We start from the raw sequence: 17358 nt of genomic DNA on the forward strand, positions 1-17358 counted from the left end.
GATTTTCAAAGGAAAAGTTCAGCCATTTTACTTTTTTTTTCATTTGTTAAATTTCTCTGTTTGATAGTCTAGATTTCTATTTGAATGGGATAAACTAAAGCCTCGTACACACGATCAGTCCATCCGATGAGAGCGGTCTGAAGGACCGTTGTCATAAGTTAACCTATGAAGCTGACTGATGGTTCGTCGCACCTACACACCATCGGTTAAAAAACCGATCGTGCCAGAACGCGGTGACATAAAACACAACGACGTGCTGAAAAAAACGAAGTTCAATACTTCCAAGCATGCGTCGACTTGATTCTGAGCATGCGTGGATTTTTAACCGATGGTTGTGCCTACTAACGATCGGTTTTGACCTATCGGTTAGGAATCCATACAGTAGGTTAAATTTAAAGCAAGTTGGCTTTTTTTTAACCTATGGTTAAACAACCTATGGGGCCCACACACGATCGGTTTTGACCGATGAAAACGGTCCATCAGACCGTTGTCCTCTGGTTAACCTATGGTGTGTACGAGGCCTTGAAGCTATTTTTTTCCCTAAATATCTTCCTTTACCTTAGTGCAGTCCTCCTTTACTTACCTCATCCTTCCATTTTGCTTTTAAATGTCCTTATTTCTTCTGAGAAATCCTCACTTCCTGTTCTTCTGTCTGTAACTCCACACAGTAATGCAAGGCTTTCTCCCTGGTGTGGAGTGTCGTGCTCGCCCCCTCCCTTGGACTACAGGAGAGTCAGGACGCCCACTAACACACAGCTCCTTTCTCTATCTGCAACGTAGAGAGCGTCCTGAGTCTCCTGTAGTCCAAGGGAGGGGGCAAGCATGACACTCCACACCAGAACAGGAAGTGAGGATTTTTCAGAAGAAATAAGGACATTTAAAAGCAAAATCGAAGGATGAGGTAAGTGAAGGAGGACTGCACTAGGGTAAAGGAAGCTATTTAGGAGGAAAAAAAATGTACCCTTACAACCCCTTTAATTCCTTCATTAAAGGAAGACCAAGAGACTGAATTTACTGTATACATGTTACAGATTAAAAAGTCCATGTGATGTTTTTTTTTTATCAAATTTCAACATAATGCATGCTATGTGTACTGTGGTTCTTCTCAGCGATTTATGTGCTTCCCGTTTATTGTACAGTTCATTGGGGTGCGATTCACCATGAATGGCACCACAACACACATAGAGCAGGTGCATTGCCATGCTTTTCAGAAATACTGTCATTTTGCCCATTCAGAGCATGAAATGTTATGCTGTCAGACTAAATTCCGACCGTCCAAAACGCAGTGGCGTAAAACACCACAACGAGCCGAGAAAAATGAAGTTCAATGCTTCTGAGCATGCGTCGACTTGATTCTGAGCATGCATGGATTTTTCTCCGACGGAATTCCACACAGACGATCGGAATTTCCCATCGGATTTTTTTCCATCGGAAGAATTTAAAACATGTTCTATTTTTTTTTACTTTTAGTCCGATGGGGCCCACACACAAGTCCATCTGACTTTTTTCATCAGAAAATACGATCGTGTGCACGCGGCATTAGTCTTTTAAAAATAAGTTTCATGTAAAAGTTACTATAATAACAAATTAAGTGTGTTCTTATTAAATATTAGTTGTTATTAACCACTAGAGTACCGGGCCATCGTCAAATGACGGCTCCACGGTGACTCTGAAAACTCAACAGGACATCATATGACGTCCTGGATTCCTCCGGCCACTGGGGGGCGCGCGCACGCCCGGCGCGTCCCCGAGATGCCGATGCGCGTGCCTGGCGGTCGCGATGTCCGCCAGGTACCCGTGATCGGTAACGAAAGAGCAGTGATGTGGAGCTCTGTGTGTAAACACAGAGCTCCACGTCCTGTCAGGGGACAGAGGAGACCGATCTGTGTCTCTTGTACATAGGGACACAGATCGGTCACCTCCCCCAGTCACCCCCCTTCCCCCACAGTTAGAACACAATACAGGTATACATATTAACCCCTCCCTCACCCCCTAGTGTTAACCCCTTGAATGCCAGTCACATTTATACAGTAATTAGTGCATATTTATCGCATTAATCGCTGTATAAATGTGAATGGCGCCAAAAACGTGTCAAAAGTGTCCGATGTGTTCGCCGCAATGTCACGGTGACAGTAAAAAAATCGCAAATCGCCGCCAATACTAGTAAAAAAATTTATAAAATAAAAATGCCATAAATCTATCACCTATTTTGTAAACGCTCTAACTTTTGCGCAAACCAATCAATATATGATCATTGCGATTTTTTTTACCAAAAATATGTAGAAGAATACGTATCGGCCTAAACTGAGGAAAAAAAAAGTTTTTTTTAAAAAAATTGTGATATTTATTAAATAAAAAAGTAAAAAAATTGTGTGTTTTTTTTAAATTGTCACTCTTCTTTTGTTTATAGCGCAAAAAATTAAAACCGCAGAGGTGATCAAATACCACCAAAAGGGGGGCGTGTCCAAGATGGCGACGTGAGCGGTCGCACTCTCCGTGAGCTCCGCTGGCTTCTCCCACTAGATCCGTTCCTGTGGTCTGCAGCCTCAAATTTTTCCGCCCGCTGCCACCTGGATGAGGCGAGGGATCCCCCGGGCGCAGTCCGGTAAAGGAAAGAGGATTCGTTTCCCTCCACAGACGGAGGTACCTCAGCCCCCTCCGGCCTACCACGTGGAGCCGCGCACCACGCGCTCCTCCCGCATGGCGTCTCATCCGCCAGCGGTCCCCGCGGACTCCAGACCATCCTGGCTCCCGGAGGTGATGGCTGCCATAGCGACCTGCCAGTCCACCCTGACGGCCAAGATAGAGGAAGTGCAGCTCGATGTGGGGCTCATCCGTCAGGACATGGACAAGCTCCGCTCTCGGGTCACGGAGACGGAGCAACGTATCGGGCTCCTCGAGGACGATTCCAGTGACCACTCGGCCTCCCTCCGCACACTCCACACTAAGGTGAGGGCATTGGAATTTAGGGCCGAAGACGCCGAAAATAGAAATCGGAGGAACAATCTCCGCATCATCGGCCTCCCGGAGGGGGTCGAGGGGAAGGACCCGACGGCCTACGTGGAGGACTTGCTCCGATCCGTCCTCCCGGACGCGAGATTCTCCCCTCACTACACTGCGGAGAGGGCGCACAGAGTTCCCCCTAAGCCAGGGCCTCCGGGAGCCCCCCCGAGGACATTCATCCTGCGGCTCCTGAACTTTAGGGATAGAGACGAGGTCCTCCGGGCGGCCAGACAGCAAGGAGAAATCCGCTTCCAGAACTCAAGGCTGATGATTTTCCCTGACTACTCCGTTGAGACTCAACGGCAACGCAAGTCTTTTGACCAGGTCAAGGGAGCCCTGAGGGCCCGGAACATCAAATACAGCGTCCTTTTCCCGGCCAGGCTCAGGGTCCAAGATGGCGAATCCCTCCGATTCTTTAACACCCCGAGAGAGGCCTCTGACTGGCTTGACACCTTACCTCCGCACCGCTGAGCAAATAGCTGTGAGTACCTTCCTTGTTTCTTCCTCGTCTCATTTGCTCTAACCCCCGCATCTTGGATGGAGACTCTGACCCCCATGTTGTTGGCTTTTTGCCCCCCCCCTTTTTCGGTCGGATGTCTCTCCGTCCGAGGCCCCCTCCCCTGACTATTATCCTTGCATTAGAAGCCCTGTTGGGGGGCCATGCGGTGGGACCTTGGGGGGTATCCACACCCCCTGCGGGAGTCTCTTGGCTGGAGAGCCGTACCAATGTCACTCTGTTTATACCTGTCGTTGCAACACAAGTTTTGCGCCCCTGAGACTTTCAGGAGAACAGTAAGTTAAGCCTACTTTCTATATCATGCAGCCTACACCTGCCTGCGGGGATCCTCCGTTGGGAAAAAGTTTTCTTTTCCCCCCTTTTCTTTTTTGGATTATATTTTTTTCTATTTTATTTTGACTCTTCCAAGTGAAGGGAACGGAACTGAAGGAGAAAACCTTTTGCCTTTCCCCCGCCGGTTTATGTTTAAGCGAGGTGTGGCGTGACTGTAGGAGATCAGCACCCTAGCAGGGGGGGGGGGACGACACACTGAACGCTGACAGGGGGATTTTTTCTTCCCATTTTTCTGATGTCCTGCCCCCACCTGCTCGATAATTTCACATGGAGAGGCCAGGAGCGGAGAGGCGTCGTGCTCAAGCGGACACCCCCCGGATATCCGGTGGGCCCCGGCTCGCCTCTTGCACATCTACCCCCGTTTGCAGCCAGCGTGCTGATGTGGGACTGGGGATTGGAAGCTCTTCCCAGTTTTAAGGGACTGAGCAGGGTGGGGGGGGGGTTTGTTGCCCGTTCTGGGCTTGTTATGCTATCTGTTTTTTTTTCCTTTCACCCATTTTGTTTTTTGTTTTTCTTTAAGTTTATGTCCAGATGTTTTATTGAGCATGCACGGTGTTGTACACTGTCTGGTCCTGTGCAGTGGAGCCCGCCTCGGGCCCTGGCGCCAGTTTCCCTGGAGCTTGCTTTATATGATCCGGTCCACTACCCTCCCAATGCTCGCCATGCCGCTACTTAACATTATGTCCTGGAACACCAGGGGCCTCAACTCTCCGGTTAAGAGGTCATTGGTGTTCCAATTCATTAGGTCCCACAACCCTCACATTTGCATTCTTCAGGAAACCCACTTAGTGGGCAGTAGAACCTTGGCCCTTAAAAAACCCTGGGTTGCCGCCCACTATCATTCCACATATTCCACCTTTGCTAGAGGGGTGAGCATTTTAGTTAACAAATCCCTGCCCTTCAAGCTCCTGGACCTGGCGCTGGACCCAGACGGCAGATATGTGGTTATTAATGCTAGAATTTTATCCCAGACGTGGTCTATTGTGGGTCTCTACCTGCCTCCCCCAGCCTCCCTGGTATTGTTGAATAAGATAACTGCCATTTTAGCTGACTTTGCTTCGGACCACATGATAGTGTTGGGCGACTTCAACATCGCCCCCGACCCAGCGGTGGACAGGATGGCGGGTGTGGGTCCCTCTTCCCCGGGACTGGTTTCCTGGGCCGAGGCCTACGGCTTGACTGATCTCTGGAGGTGGAGACACCCTCGGGAGCGGGCCTACACCTGTCACTCTGCCTCATACGCCTCCTTCTCCCGCATAGACCTGGCCTTCGCGGGTCAGTCGGTCCTCTCTAGGGTCGGGGAGATTAAGATACTCCCCAGGGGTATTTCAGATCACGCCCCTCTGTGGCTGAGTCTGGGTGATACGGGGACCCGAGCCGGGCTGTGGCGGCTGTCACGGTTCTGGATCTCGGACCAGGATGTTGAGGCGCAATTCACGGGAGTACTAGATAACTTTTGGACTACTAACCCGGGCACGGCCTCCCCGGTTATGGTCTGGGATGCCTTCAAGGCCTTCACCAGGGGCCAGTATCAGACTATTATAGCTCGAGTTAGGAGGGAAAGGCGTTCTGCGCTGGTTGCGGCTGAGGTTGCTGCCACAGCGCAGGAGGCATTGTATGTCCGATCCCGTGACCCCCAGCACTATATCACGCTGCAATCCCTCACTAGAGAGGTTATGACACTCCGTACTTCCCTGACCCAGAAGAGACTGCTGGCACAATCCCACCGTATATTTGAACAGGGGGAGAGATCGGGCAGGCTCCTTGCGTGGCTCTCGAGGGAGCGCTCGGGGGGCATGGCCGTTCCCCAGATTGCTGGTCCCGACGGGGGCATTCTGTATACTCCGGAGGAGATCACCCGGACCTTTGCAGAATACTACCAGCGTCTTTACACAACACAGGTGACCTTTGGTGACGAAGACTTGGCCCTTTACCTGGAGGAGGTTGACGTCCCTGTCCTATCTGACAAATATCGGACTACCCTTGACAGACCCATCTCCCTAGATGAATTACTTACAGCGCTTAAGACCATGCAGCCGGGCAAGACCCCCGGACCCGACGGTCTCCCCGTAGAACTCTACAAACAGTACCCTGACGTGTTGGCTGCTAGGCTCCGGGAGGTGCTGGTGGCGGCCGACCACCTGCACTCTCTTCCCACCTCCATGGGCGATGCGGTGATTGTGGTTATACCAAAGCCGGGTAAGGACCCCTCTCTTTGCCCCTCCTACAGGCCCATCTCACTACTAAACGTCGACGCTAAACTGCTGGCTAAAGTCCTGGCTATCAGGTTGAACACGGTCATCACGGCCTTAGTGCACCCTGATCAAACGGGCTTCATGCCAGGTAGGGGTACTGACATTAATCTCAGGAGGCTCTATACCCACATTGCTAGGGCAGACGACACGGGCCAAACCCTGGTGGCCTCCCTCGACGCCGAGAAGGCTTTTGACTCCGTTGAGTGGAGGTACCTGTGGGCGGTCCTTGCCAAATTTGGATTTGGTCCCAAGTATATTTCCTGGGTCAGACTTCTCTACGACTCCCCCCGGGCCAGGGTCTCTACAAATGCGTGTCTCTCGGATCCATTCCCACTGCAGCGTGGTACGAGACAGGGGTGTCCCCTTTCCCCGGGTCTCTTCGCGCTCGCCATAGAGCCCCTTGCGGCTCTTATTAGGGCGGACGGGGAGATTCGGGGGATTAGGGTCGGTCCTCTACACGAAAAAATTTCCCTTTACGCTGATGACGCCCTACTCTACTTAGCCGACTCGTCCACTTCCCTTGACAAGGCACTGGCCCAGTTTAACCGTTTTGCGGGCTTCTCTGGAGTCCGCATTAATTGGGATAAATCTGAACTCTTCTCACTCCACCCCTCCCCCACTAGCTCCAATTCTCGCTCGCAGCTTAAATGGGTAGGGGAGATTAAATATCTGGGAGTCAGGGTCACTGCGGTGTTAGATGATTTCGTAGCACGAAACCTCCAACCTCTGATGAGACAGGTCACCACTAAACTTGCGGCGTGGCGCTCGCTCCCTTTGACACCGGTGGGTAGGATTAACCTCCTGAAGATGGTACTCCTGCCCAAATTCTTGTACTTCTTCCGGAATACCCCAGTCCACCTTTCGAGGGAATTTTTCAGGAAGCTGGAGAGTCAGATGGGGGCTTTTGTTTGGGCGGGTAAGACCCCTAGAATAGCTAAGAAAACACTCTACCTACCCCTTTCGGGAGGTGGCCTGTCGCTCCCAAACTTTCAGCTGTACTACTGGGCGGCGGTTTTGGTCACGGTCAGGTGGTGGTTCGCCCAGCCCAAGCAGAACCCGGCGGTCACGCTGGAGGCTGCTGTCCTGGGCTCATACGCCGCTCTGAGCAACCTAGCATTCCGGGGTTGCCGGGCGGCCCCTTCGGTCACGGTTCCCATGCAGACCACCATTAGGGCCTGGAGGGACGCTAGGGTAGTCTACACTAAACCCTCCCACGTCTCCCCTCATATCCCCCTCTGGGGTAATCCCCTCCTGCCCCACTTCCACTCTCTTCCCGACCCCTCGGTGTGGGCTAGTAAGGGGATAATAACTCTTAAACATATTGTATCCGATGGCACTCTTATGACTTTCCAGGAGCTAAGGAACCGGTACTCGATACCACCGCAGTGGACTTTCCGGTACTGGCAGCTCAAGCATGCATACGGAGCCCAATTCCCGGACAGACTCACACTCCAATCGGACTCGATTGAGCGACTCCTGACTTCACGTTCCATGGGGCGCCCGTTATCTACCCTTTATCTTTATCTGACGGTAGCGTATGACACTGGGTCGACCCGCACACTTGCAAAATGGAAGGCTGATATACCTGACCTGGATGACGAAAAATGGGAGGAATGTGTCTCAGTGTTCATCCCGTCACTTATAGCAGCTAGAGATAGGTTCATCCAGATAAAATTTTTACACAGGGCCTACTACACCCCTCAAAGGCTGGCTCGTATCTTCCCCCAGCGAGACCCCCTTTGCCCGCGATGTGGGATCCACGAGGGCTCGTTTTGGCACATGGTGTGGTCCTGCCCCAAGATCCAGCCCTACTGGAGCCGGGTTGCCGAGGTCCTGGGCTCAGTGTCTGGGCTGCAGATCCCGGTCGAGCCCCTACTTCTCCTCCTCAGCCATTTGGAGGAGGTGGGGGGGGACAGATACTCCAAACTATTTCTTACTTTCTCCCTCTTCTATGCCAGGAGGGAAATCCTCCTCAAGTGGAAGGCGGCAGACCCGCCTACGGTGGATTCTTGGACCCTGTCTATCAATAAAGTGCTCCCGCTGTACAGGATCACGTATGAGAGTAGACAGTGCCCGGCGAAGTTTGACAAAGTGTGGTCTATGTGGATTGATGCCAGGGGCTAGAGGTGGTCCCGGATTCGGATGCTGAACTATTCATGTATAATATAAGCTGCTCCCTATTGCCTTCTCCCCCCCCACCCCTCCCCCCCCAGCCCCCCCCCTCTCTGCGCTCTCTGGTCTATTCCTCTCCCCCTTACTATATGATCCTCAGAGGGGGGCGGGCATTGTTGAAGGTCCCCGCTACGTTTCCTGTGGTACGGATGGGGATTCGGACATCCTGTTTTTTCACCCTGACGAGGTGCAGTGGCTAGGGACTTGGACTTGCTATGAGCCCTACAAATTTCCCCTGATGTTTGTGCAAATACTGTGCTTCTCTATACATGTGCATATGTAACCCTGCTTTTTTTGTCTCAATAAAACATCTCTGTTAAAAAAAAATACCACCAAAAGAAAGCTCTATTTGTGGGAACAAAATGATAAAAAAATTGTTTGGGTACAGTGTAGCACGACCGCGCAATTATCATTCAAAGTGCGACAGTGCTGAAAGCTGAAAATTGGCTTGGGCAGGAAGGTGCGTAAGTGCCCGGTATGGAAGTGGTTAATTTCTAATAAATCCTACAATAGTTGTTGAAAATATATTTTTCTTATTGCTTGTTGATTTAGTGGTTAGTTATTATTTAGTTGTTTTTTATTTCTAATAAATCCTACAATAATTGTTGAAAATATATTTGTCTTATCGCTGTAGACTAGCCTTCCTCAATCAGGCTTCTGTGTAACCCCAGGATTCCTCCAGAGGTTTTTGGGGGTTCTCTGAGCAATGAACAATTTCTGCCTCTGACCTATTGATCTTTTTAGCTGTATGTCATGCCGCGTACACACGACCATTTTTAATGTTCTAGAAAAAGACGACGTTTTTTTTTCCAACGTGATTCTTGTCAAGCCTGCCTTGCATACACACGATCATGAAAAAAAAATGCTCACGCAAAAGCGCGTGACGTAAAACACGTACGACGGCACTATAAAGGGGAAGTACAATTCGGATGACGCCACCCTTTGGACCGCTTTTGCTGATTTCGTGTTAGTAAAAGTTTGGTGAGAGACGATTCACGCTTTTCAGTCTTCGTGCTTTTCAGCCTGTTACAGCGTGACGAATGTGCTATCTCCATTACAAACGCTAGTTTTACCAGAACAAGTGCTCCCTTATCATAACTTGCTTCTGAGCATGCATGTTTTTTTCACATCGTTAAAGCCTACACACGACCGTTTTTCACTACGTAAAAAACGGCAACGTGAAAAACGACGCAAAAAATTAGAGCATGTTCTAAATTTTTAATGGCCATTTTTCACGTCATGAAAAAATGCTCTGGAGCCTACACACGATCGTTTTTAATGACATTAAAAAAAAAGTGTGTACGCAGCATGAGACTGAGAAGTCATTTTAAAGGTCCCTCCATCTGAAAAAAAATTTGAATGTTTGCTGTAGACTACATCACACTTATTCATTTATGATCATGCCTGTTTTTTGAAATCTCGATACTGATACACTAAATCTTTACTAAGATTATAATTTTCAGGTGTTGGAGCCTGTGTCACGCTCCCTCTTCCCCCCCCCCCACCTTGTCCATCCTCTGCAAGCATGTGACCCTCTGCAAGCCCAGTGGTCTGTGGCGGTTGCTTCCCTTCGGGCTAGGGGGTGGGTGTTTCACCGACATGGACCAATATTAGACCTGGGAAGACTATATGGAATTATTTTTTAAAGAAGTCTCTGGTTAAAATGAACTCCACGTGGCAGAAAGGGTAAATACGCAGTCAATGCAAAACTGAATATATGTTAGCATGTCTTTTTATAAGGTAAAATGTACTACATACTAAAATGAACAAGGCTAAAAACATGTCACAATTATTCTGTAACATATGTACCCTGTTTTTGATGTCCCATAGAAATGTAAGATCCCCCTGAGGAAGACCTAGAATTCCCAAAGGTCGAAATGCATTGGGGCCTTTCCTAGCATCAAACAGCATTGAATTTGATTTTGTGTGATATGTGAATAATGGGGGGAACTAATGCGCAAACCACACTCAACAGAGAACAGCCAAAGAATTTTAACGATAATAAATAAAATAAACTACACACCAACCATAACTAAAATAAATTAAGAGAGATGGTGAGTAGATAAAGTAAAATAAAAAATCCCTAGCAGCAGCCACAACTAAAATAGTGCTGAGACACTGATAACAATATGAAGAATGGGGGGTGTCGGGGCGCTTGCTAATTAAATAGTACGTATTCCAAAGTACGCAAAAACAACATTATAATAAAATTAGTGTAAAAAATATCAATTTTCTACAATGTGCATAATTAAAGTGCACCACTTAGTCATAGGTGTGACCAGCCACGTAACGTGTAAGGGAAGGGGGAGAGCCGTTGGTGACGTCATCCCCGCTCGCGGCCGAGAGCGGAGGAACTTGCTTATGTTTGCTGTTCGTTTTCTACCTAAATGTGAGTGTGATGGTATTTAATAAAACCACATTATTTTAACAATACTGCACTATGGAGCCCCTTTTTGTTTTCTATCTACCACTGGGGGCCATGTATCATCATTGAGAGCTGCTGTGATATCGCCAGCCCTGGAAGTTTTGGAGTGCTCAATCCGTGATTGTTAGCTGCTGCCATTGATACTGGGAGGCTTATGTTACAAGCCAGCTGAGGTGAGAGGCTTGTGAGAACGGGGTCACTTGGAGTGGAGCATCTGTCAGTTTGCGGTGGAACACTATTATATTTTCTTTCACTTTGCACTTCTTGAATTTCATGGACAATATTATTAATTTTGGATGAGATTGGACTTATTTACTTCTGAGGATCACCCATTTGGATTCACAAAAATATGAATTTTTGCATGAAGATCATTCTTTTACTCTTTATTGCATTCTTTGCACTAATACTTGCTCTTTATTTTGATTTTTTCATGCACTTAATTGTACAAAATTGATATTTTTTACACTAATTTTATTTTAATGTTGTTTTTGCGTACTTTGGAATACGTACTATTTAATTAGCAAGCGCCCCAACACCCCCCATTCTTCTTAAAGTGGAGTTCCACTCATAAATATAACATTACATCAGTAGTTTTAAAAAAATGGCATTAGTCCTTTAAGAATATTTTTTTTTTTTTAGATGCCTTCAAAGTGTTGTTGCTAGGCAGAATAGTTAATCTTCCCTCTTCCTGCACCTAGGTGCTCAAGCTTCCTAACCTACACCGCACAGACTCCTGGGAATGTAGTGGGTGTAACTTTCCAGGAGTCTGTGCACTCCCCAGTCTCGAAGAATCATGTGACTTGGACAGTACAGGTGCTGAAACCTGATCTGAAACCTGTTACACTGCTTGTGCAGCACTGAGCATATGCGAGATCTGCAAGGCTGAAATCCAGGAAATCATACAGTCTGGCTTCATGATGCCCACACTTAAGATGGCCCCAGTCAATTTCTATTTTATAAAGTGTCTAAATGCTGCAACAACCTAACAAAACTGACCTCTGTTTACAGACTAACTTTACTAGAATACATTAAGCTTGTGTATTACAGGGGTATTTATATTTAAAAAAGTGAAATTGTGGCCGGAACTCCGCTTTAATGTTATATGTGTATCTGCCTGTTAAACCATTGTTAGCTTTCGCTTTTTTGCACTTACCAGAGCTCATTAATTTTAACATTTGTACATGTGTCATTTGTAATTCCCTTCCTTTTTTCACCAATAAAATCAGTATATTTTATACATATTGAATTGCTAAAAAAAAACCCATGGGGAACTGTTTCTCATTTTTCTAAGTACCAAACTCGGGGTGTGCAGCCCTCTCAGATTCCCATATGTGTCATCTCATGTTAGAGACATTCCAGATAGTAAGCTCCTGTGACACAGCACTGGTTTAAGATGGAATGCCACAAATAGGTAAATCCTATATAACTGCAGATATAAGATAAAAAGAAAAACACACATGCACATATTTGAGACTAAAATATAATTTATTTAAAAATGTATTACTTATTGTTTATTACATATTTTAGAAGAAAATATCTCACAGACAAAAATATTAAAGGATTTTTGTTATATTTTAATTTAGCTAAAATACATGGAGCTCATTGGTGAAATGGAACTAGTATAAACTGCAAGTCCCAAAGGACATAGAGGGAGGCTTTGAATCCTTATGTTGAACTTGTGGTCATATACACATCTAGAAAAGCTTTTCCATTAGAGCAGGTATAAAATTTATTTTACAGTCTTTATCTGTAGAGCACATCTGGAGTCCCCCAAAACAACTTACCGTATGTAAATACTGAGGCCAGATTCACATATAATTGCGGCGGCGTAACGTAGCGTATATATACGTTACACCGCCGCAAGTTTTCATCGCAAGTGCCTGATTCACCAAGCACTTGCGTGAAAACTTATGCCGGCGGCGTCTGGCGCAAGCCCGCCTAATTCAAAGGGGCGTGTGCCATTTAAATTAGGCGCGCTCCCGCGCCGGACGTACTGCGCATGCTCTGTTTTGAAATTCCCGCCGTGCTTTGCGCGAAGTGACGTAATTTTTTTGAACGGCGACGTGCGTAACGTACGTTCGTATTCCCGGACGTCTTACGCAAAAAAATAATAATTTGAAATTCGACCCGGGAAAGACGGCCATACTTTAACATGCCTCGACTAAAGTTATGCCATGTTAAAGCAGCCTTAACTTTGCGACGGGAAAAAAATTACTAGCGATGACGTAACAAACGCGAAAACCGTCGTGGATCGCCGTAAATCCTCATTTGCATACCCGACGCTGGAATACGACGCGAACTCCACCCAGCGGCGGCCGAGGTATTGCATCCTAAGATCCGACGGTGTAAGACAATTACACCTGTCGGATCTTAGGGCTATCTATGCGGAACTGATTCTATGAATCAGTCGCATAGATACTCTGAGAGATACGACGGCGTATCAGAAATACGCCGTCGTATCTCTTCTGTGAATCTGGCCCTGACTTCCTAAAAGTCAGAGCATGGGGCATGTCATCCTCCCTTATCCCAGATTGCACTTTTCAGTATCCGAGTGACCTACCGGAGTGTCCAGGCATTGCCACTTGGAAGGCACAAGGTGTATAATTATATGTTGACTCCCAAGAAGTCAGTGTTTTTATAATTGCTTTAGGTGACTCAGGAGGCCATCTTTAGGCATTTAGAGTAAAATATACTGCATTTCCAAAAGTATTGGGACACCTGCCTTTACACGCACATAAACTTTAAAGCGGGGGTTCACCCTTAGAGGGCACTTTTCCCCCTTAGATTCCTGCTCGTTATTACTAGGGGAATCGGCTATTTATTTTAAAATATGTGCAGTACTTACCCGTTTACGAGACGCATCTTCTCCGTCGCTTCCGGGTATGGGCTTCGGGAATGGGCGTTCCTTCTTGATTGACAGGTTTCCGAGAGGCTTCCGACGGTCGCATCCATCGCGTCACGATTTTCCGAAAGAAGCCGAACGTCGGTGCGCAGGCGCAGTATAGAGCCGCACCGACGTTCGGCTTCTTTCGGCTACGAGTGACGCGATGGATGCGACCGTCGGAGGCCTCTCGGAAGAATGTCAATCAAGAAGGAACGCCCGCTCCCGAAGACCCATACCCGGAAGCGACGGAAGAAGATGCAGCTCGAAAACGGGTAAGTACTGCACATATTTTAATATAAATAGCCGATTCCCCTAGACCGAACGAGCAGGAAGCTAAGGGGAGATTTTTTTTTTTTTTTTAAATGGGTGAACTCCCGCTTTAACCGCTTGCCGACCAGCCGCTCTGCTGGGCGAGATCACGTAGATCTACGTCATTTCGCCGAGCAGCCAATAGGGGCGCGCGCGCCCCCCGCTCACCCCTGACGCCGACGCGATCACCGCCGTGCACGCGCAATCGCTAGTTACAGAGCGAGAACCAGGAGCTGTGTGTGTAAACACACAGCTCTCGGTCCTGTCAGGGGGAGAAATGCTGATCGTCTGTTCATACAATGTATGAAGAGCTATCTGTAATTTCCCCTAGTGAGTCCCACCCCCCCTTCACTTAGAACACACACAGGGAACATAATTAACCCCTTCCTCGCCCCCTAGTGTTAACCCCTACCCTGCCAGTGGCATTTTTATAGTAATCAATGCATTATTATAGCACTGATCGCTATAAAAATGCCAATGGTCCCAAAAATGTGTCAAAACTGTCCGAAGTGTGTCATAATGTCGCAGTACCGATAAAAATCGCTGATCGCCGCCATTACTAGTAAAAAAAAATATTAAGAAAAATGCCATAGAACTATCCCCTATTTTGTAAACGCTATAACTTTTGTGCAAGCCAATCAATAAACGCTTATTTGGATTTTTAACAAAAAATATGTAGAAGAATACGTAACAGCCTAAACTGAGGAAAACATTTATTTTTATATAATTTTGGGGGTTTTTTATTATAGAAAAAAGTAAAAAATATAATTTTTTTTCAAAATTGTCGCTCTATTTTTGTTTATAGCGCAAAAGCTAAAAACCGCAAAGGTGATCAAATACCACCAAAAGAAAGCCAATTTTGTTTGGGAGCCACGTCGCACGACCGCGCAATTGTCAGTTAAAGCAACGCAGTGCCGAATCGCAAAAAGTGGCCTAGTCTTTGAGCAGCAATATGGTCTGGGGCTTAAGTGGTTAAAAGCATCCCGGTCTTCGTTAATAGTGTCTATATTACCAACCAACGATACGTGCGGCGTTGTCACTGTTCAAATACTCTAGTGAGTCTTTACACATTGTTCTTCTGATATACAAACATTACAACTTTTCATCCTTTTTTTCATAAAGTAAAGAACAATTGCTACCGAGATTGTGGCCGGCTGTATTTTCTCCAAGTTCACGACAAAGTTAGCTCCCAAATTGGGTGTCGGGGTGCGTAGACAGTGCCGCCACCATACAAATAATACAAAGACTAAGTTCACTGCTCAAGTTCCAGTATAACTCCTGTCATGTTAATGTAACTCATTTGATGACCTCTTACTGTAAGTTTCTTTATGAATAATAAGAAATGTCATTGATTGCATTAATTACTATGTGAAAATCTCAATAAAAATATTGTTGAATGAAAAGAATCCCGGTCTTACTCCGTAGGATTCAATATTGAGTTGGCCCACCCTTTGCAGCTATAACAGCAAACCAATAAATATATGTTTATTGCGATTTGTTACAAAAAAATATGTAGAAGAATACATATTGGCCTAAACTGATGAAGAATTTTTTTTTGTCTTTTTTTGGGGGGGGGGGGGGGGGGGATATTTATTATATCAAAACGTAAAAAATATTGTTGTTTTTTCAGAATTTACGTTGATTTTTTGTTTATAGTGCAAATAATAAAAACCACAGAGGTGATCAAATACCACCAAAAGAAAGATTTATTTGTGGGAAAAAAATGACATCAATTTTGTTTGGGTACAACGTCACACGACAATTGTCAATTAACCACTTGCCGACCGCGCACCGCCGTTCTACGTCGGCAAGTTGGCTCTGCTGGGCGAGAGCACGTAGTATAACGTCCTCTCTCTCAGCCGCCACTAGGGGCGCGCGCGCGCCCCCACCTCTCCCCCGACTCCCGTGCGTGTGCCCGGCGGGCGCGATCGCCGCCGGGCACACGCGATCGCTCGTTGCAGAGCGGGGACCGGGAGCTGTGTGTGTAAACACCCAGCTCCCGGTCCTGTCAGCGGGGGAAATGCTGATCTTCTGTTCATACAATGTATGAACCGAGGATCAATGTTTCCCCTAGTGAGGCCACCCCCCCCACAGTAAGAACACACCCAGGCATACTTAACCCCTTCCCCGCCCCCTAGTGTTAACCACTTCACTGCCAGTGGCATTTTTATAGTAATCCAATGCATTTTTATAGCACTGATCGCTATAAAAATGCCAATGGTCCCAAAATGTGTCATAAGTGTCCGAAGTGTCCGCCATAATGTCACAATACCGAAAAAAAATCGCTGATCGCCGCCATTACTAGTAAAAAAAATATATTAATAAAAATGACATAAAAATACCCCCTATTTTGTAAACGCTATAACTTTTGCGCAAACTAGGGTTGTCCCGATACCACTTTTTTAGGACTGAGTACAAGTACCGATACTTTTTTTCAAGTAGTCGCCGATACCGAATACCGATACTTTTTTTAAAATGTGTCCCCAAATGCAGCGATGTCCCCCCACAGATGCAGCCATGTCTCCCCCCATCCAGCCATTGTCTCCCCCCCATCCAGCCATTGTCTCCCCCCCATCCAGCCATTGTCTCCCCCCCATCCAGCCATTGTCTCCCCCCATGCAGCCATGTATCCCCCCATCCAGCCATTGTCACCCCCCATCCAGCAATGTATCCCCCATCCAGCCATTGTCACCCCCCATGCAGCCATTGTCACCCCCCATGCAGCCATTGTCACCCCCCATGCAGCCATTGTCTTCCCCCATGCAGCCATTGTCTCCCCCATGCAGCCATTGTCACCCCCATGCAGCCATTGTCACCCCCCATGCAGCCATTGTCACCCCCCATGCAGCCATTGTCACCCCCCATGCAGCCATTGTCACCCCCCATCCAGCAATGTATCCCCCCATCCAGCCATTGTCACCCCCCATGCAGCCATTGTCACCCCCCATGCAGCCATTGTCACCCCCCATGCAGCCATTGTCACCCCCCATGCAGCCATTGTCACCCCCCATGCAGCCATTGTCTCCCCCCATGCAGCCATTGTCTCCCCCATGCAGCCATTGTCACCCCCATGCAGCCATTGTCACCCCCATGCAGCCATTGTCACCCCCCATGCAGCCATTGTCACCCCCCATGCAGCCATTGTCACCCCCCATCCAGCAATGTATCCCCCCATCCAGCCATTGTCACCCCCCATGCAGCCATTGTCACCCCCCCATGCAGCCATTGTCACCCCCCATGCAGCCATTGTCACCCCCCATGCAGCCATTGTCTCCCCCCATGCAGCCATTGTCTCCCCCATGCAGCCATTGTCACCCCCATGCAGCCATTGTCACCCCCCATGCAGCCATTGTCACCCCCCATGCAGCCATTGTCACCCCCCATCCAGCAATGTATCCCCCATGCAGCCATTGTCACCCCCCATGCAGCCATTGTCACCCCCCATGCAGCCATTGTCACC

The sequence above is a fragment of the Rana temporaria genome, chromosome 5 (assembly GCF_905171775.1).
Source record: "Rana temporaria chromosome 5, aRanTem1.1, whole genome shotgun sequence".
NCBI lineage: Eukaryota > Metazoa > Chordata > Amphibia > Anura > Ranidae > Rana > Rana temporaria.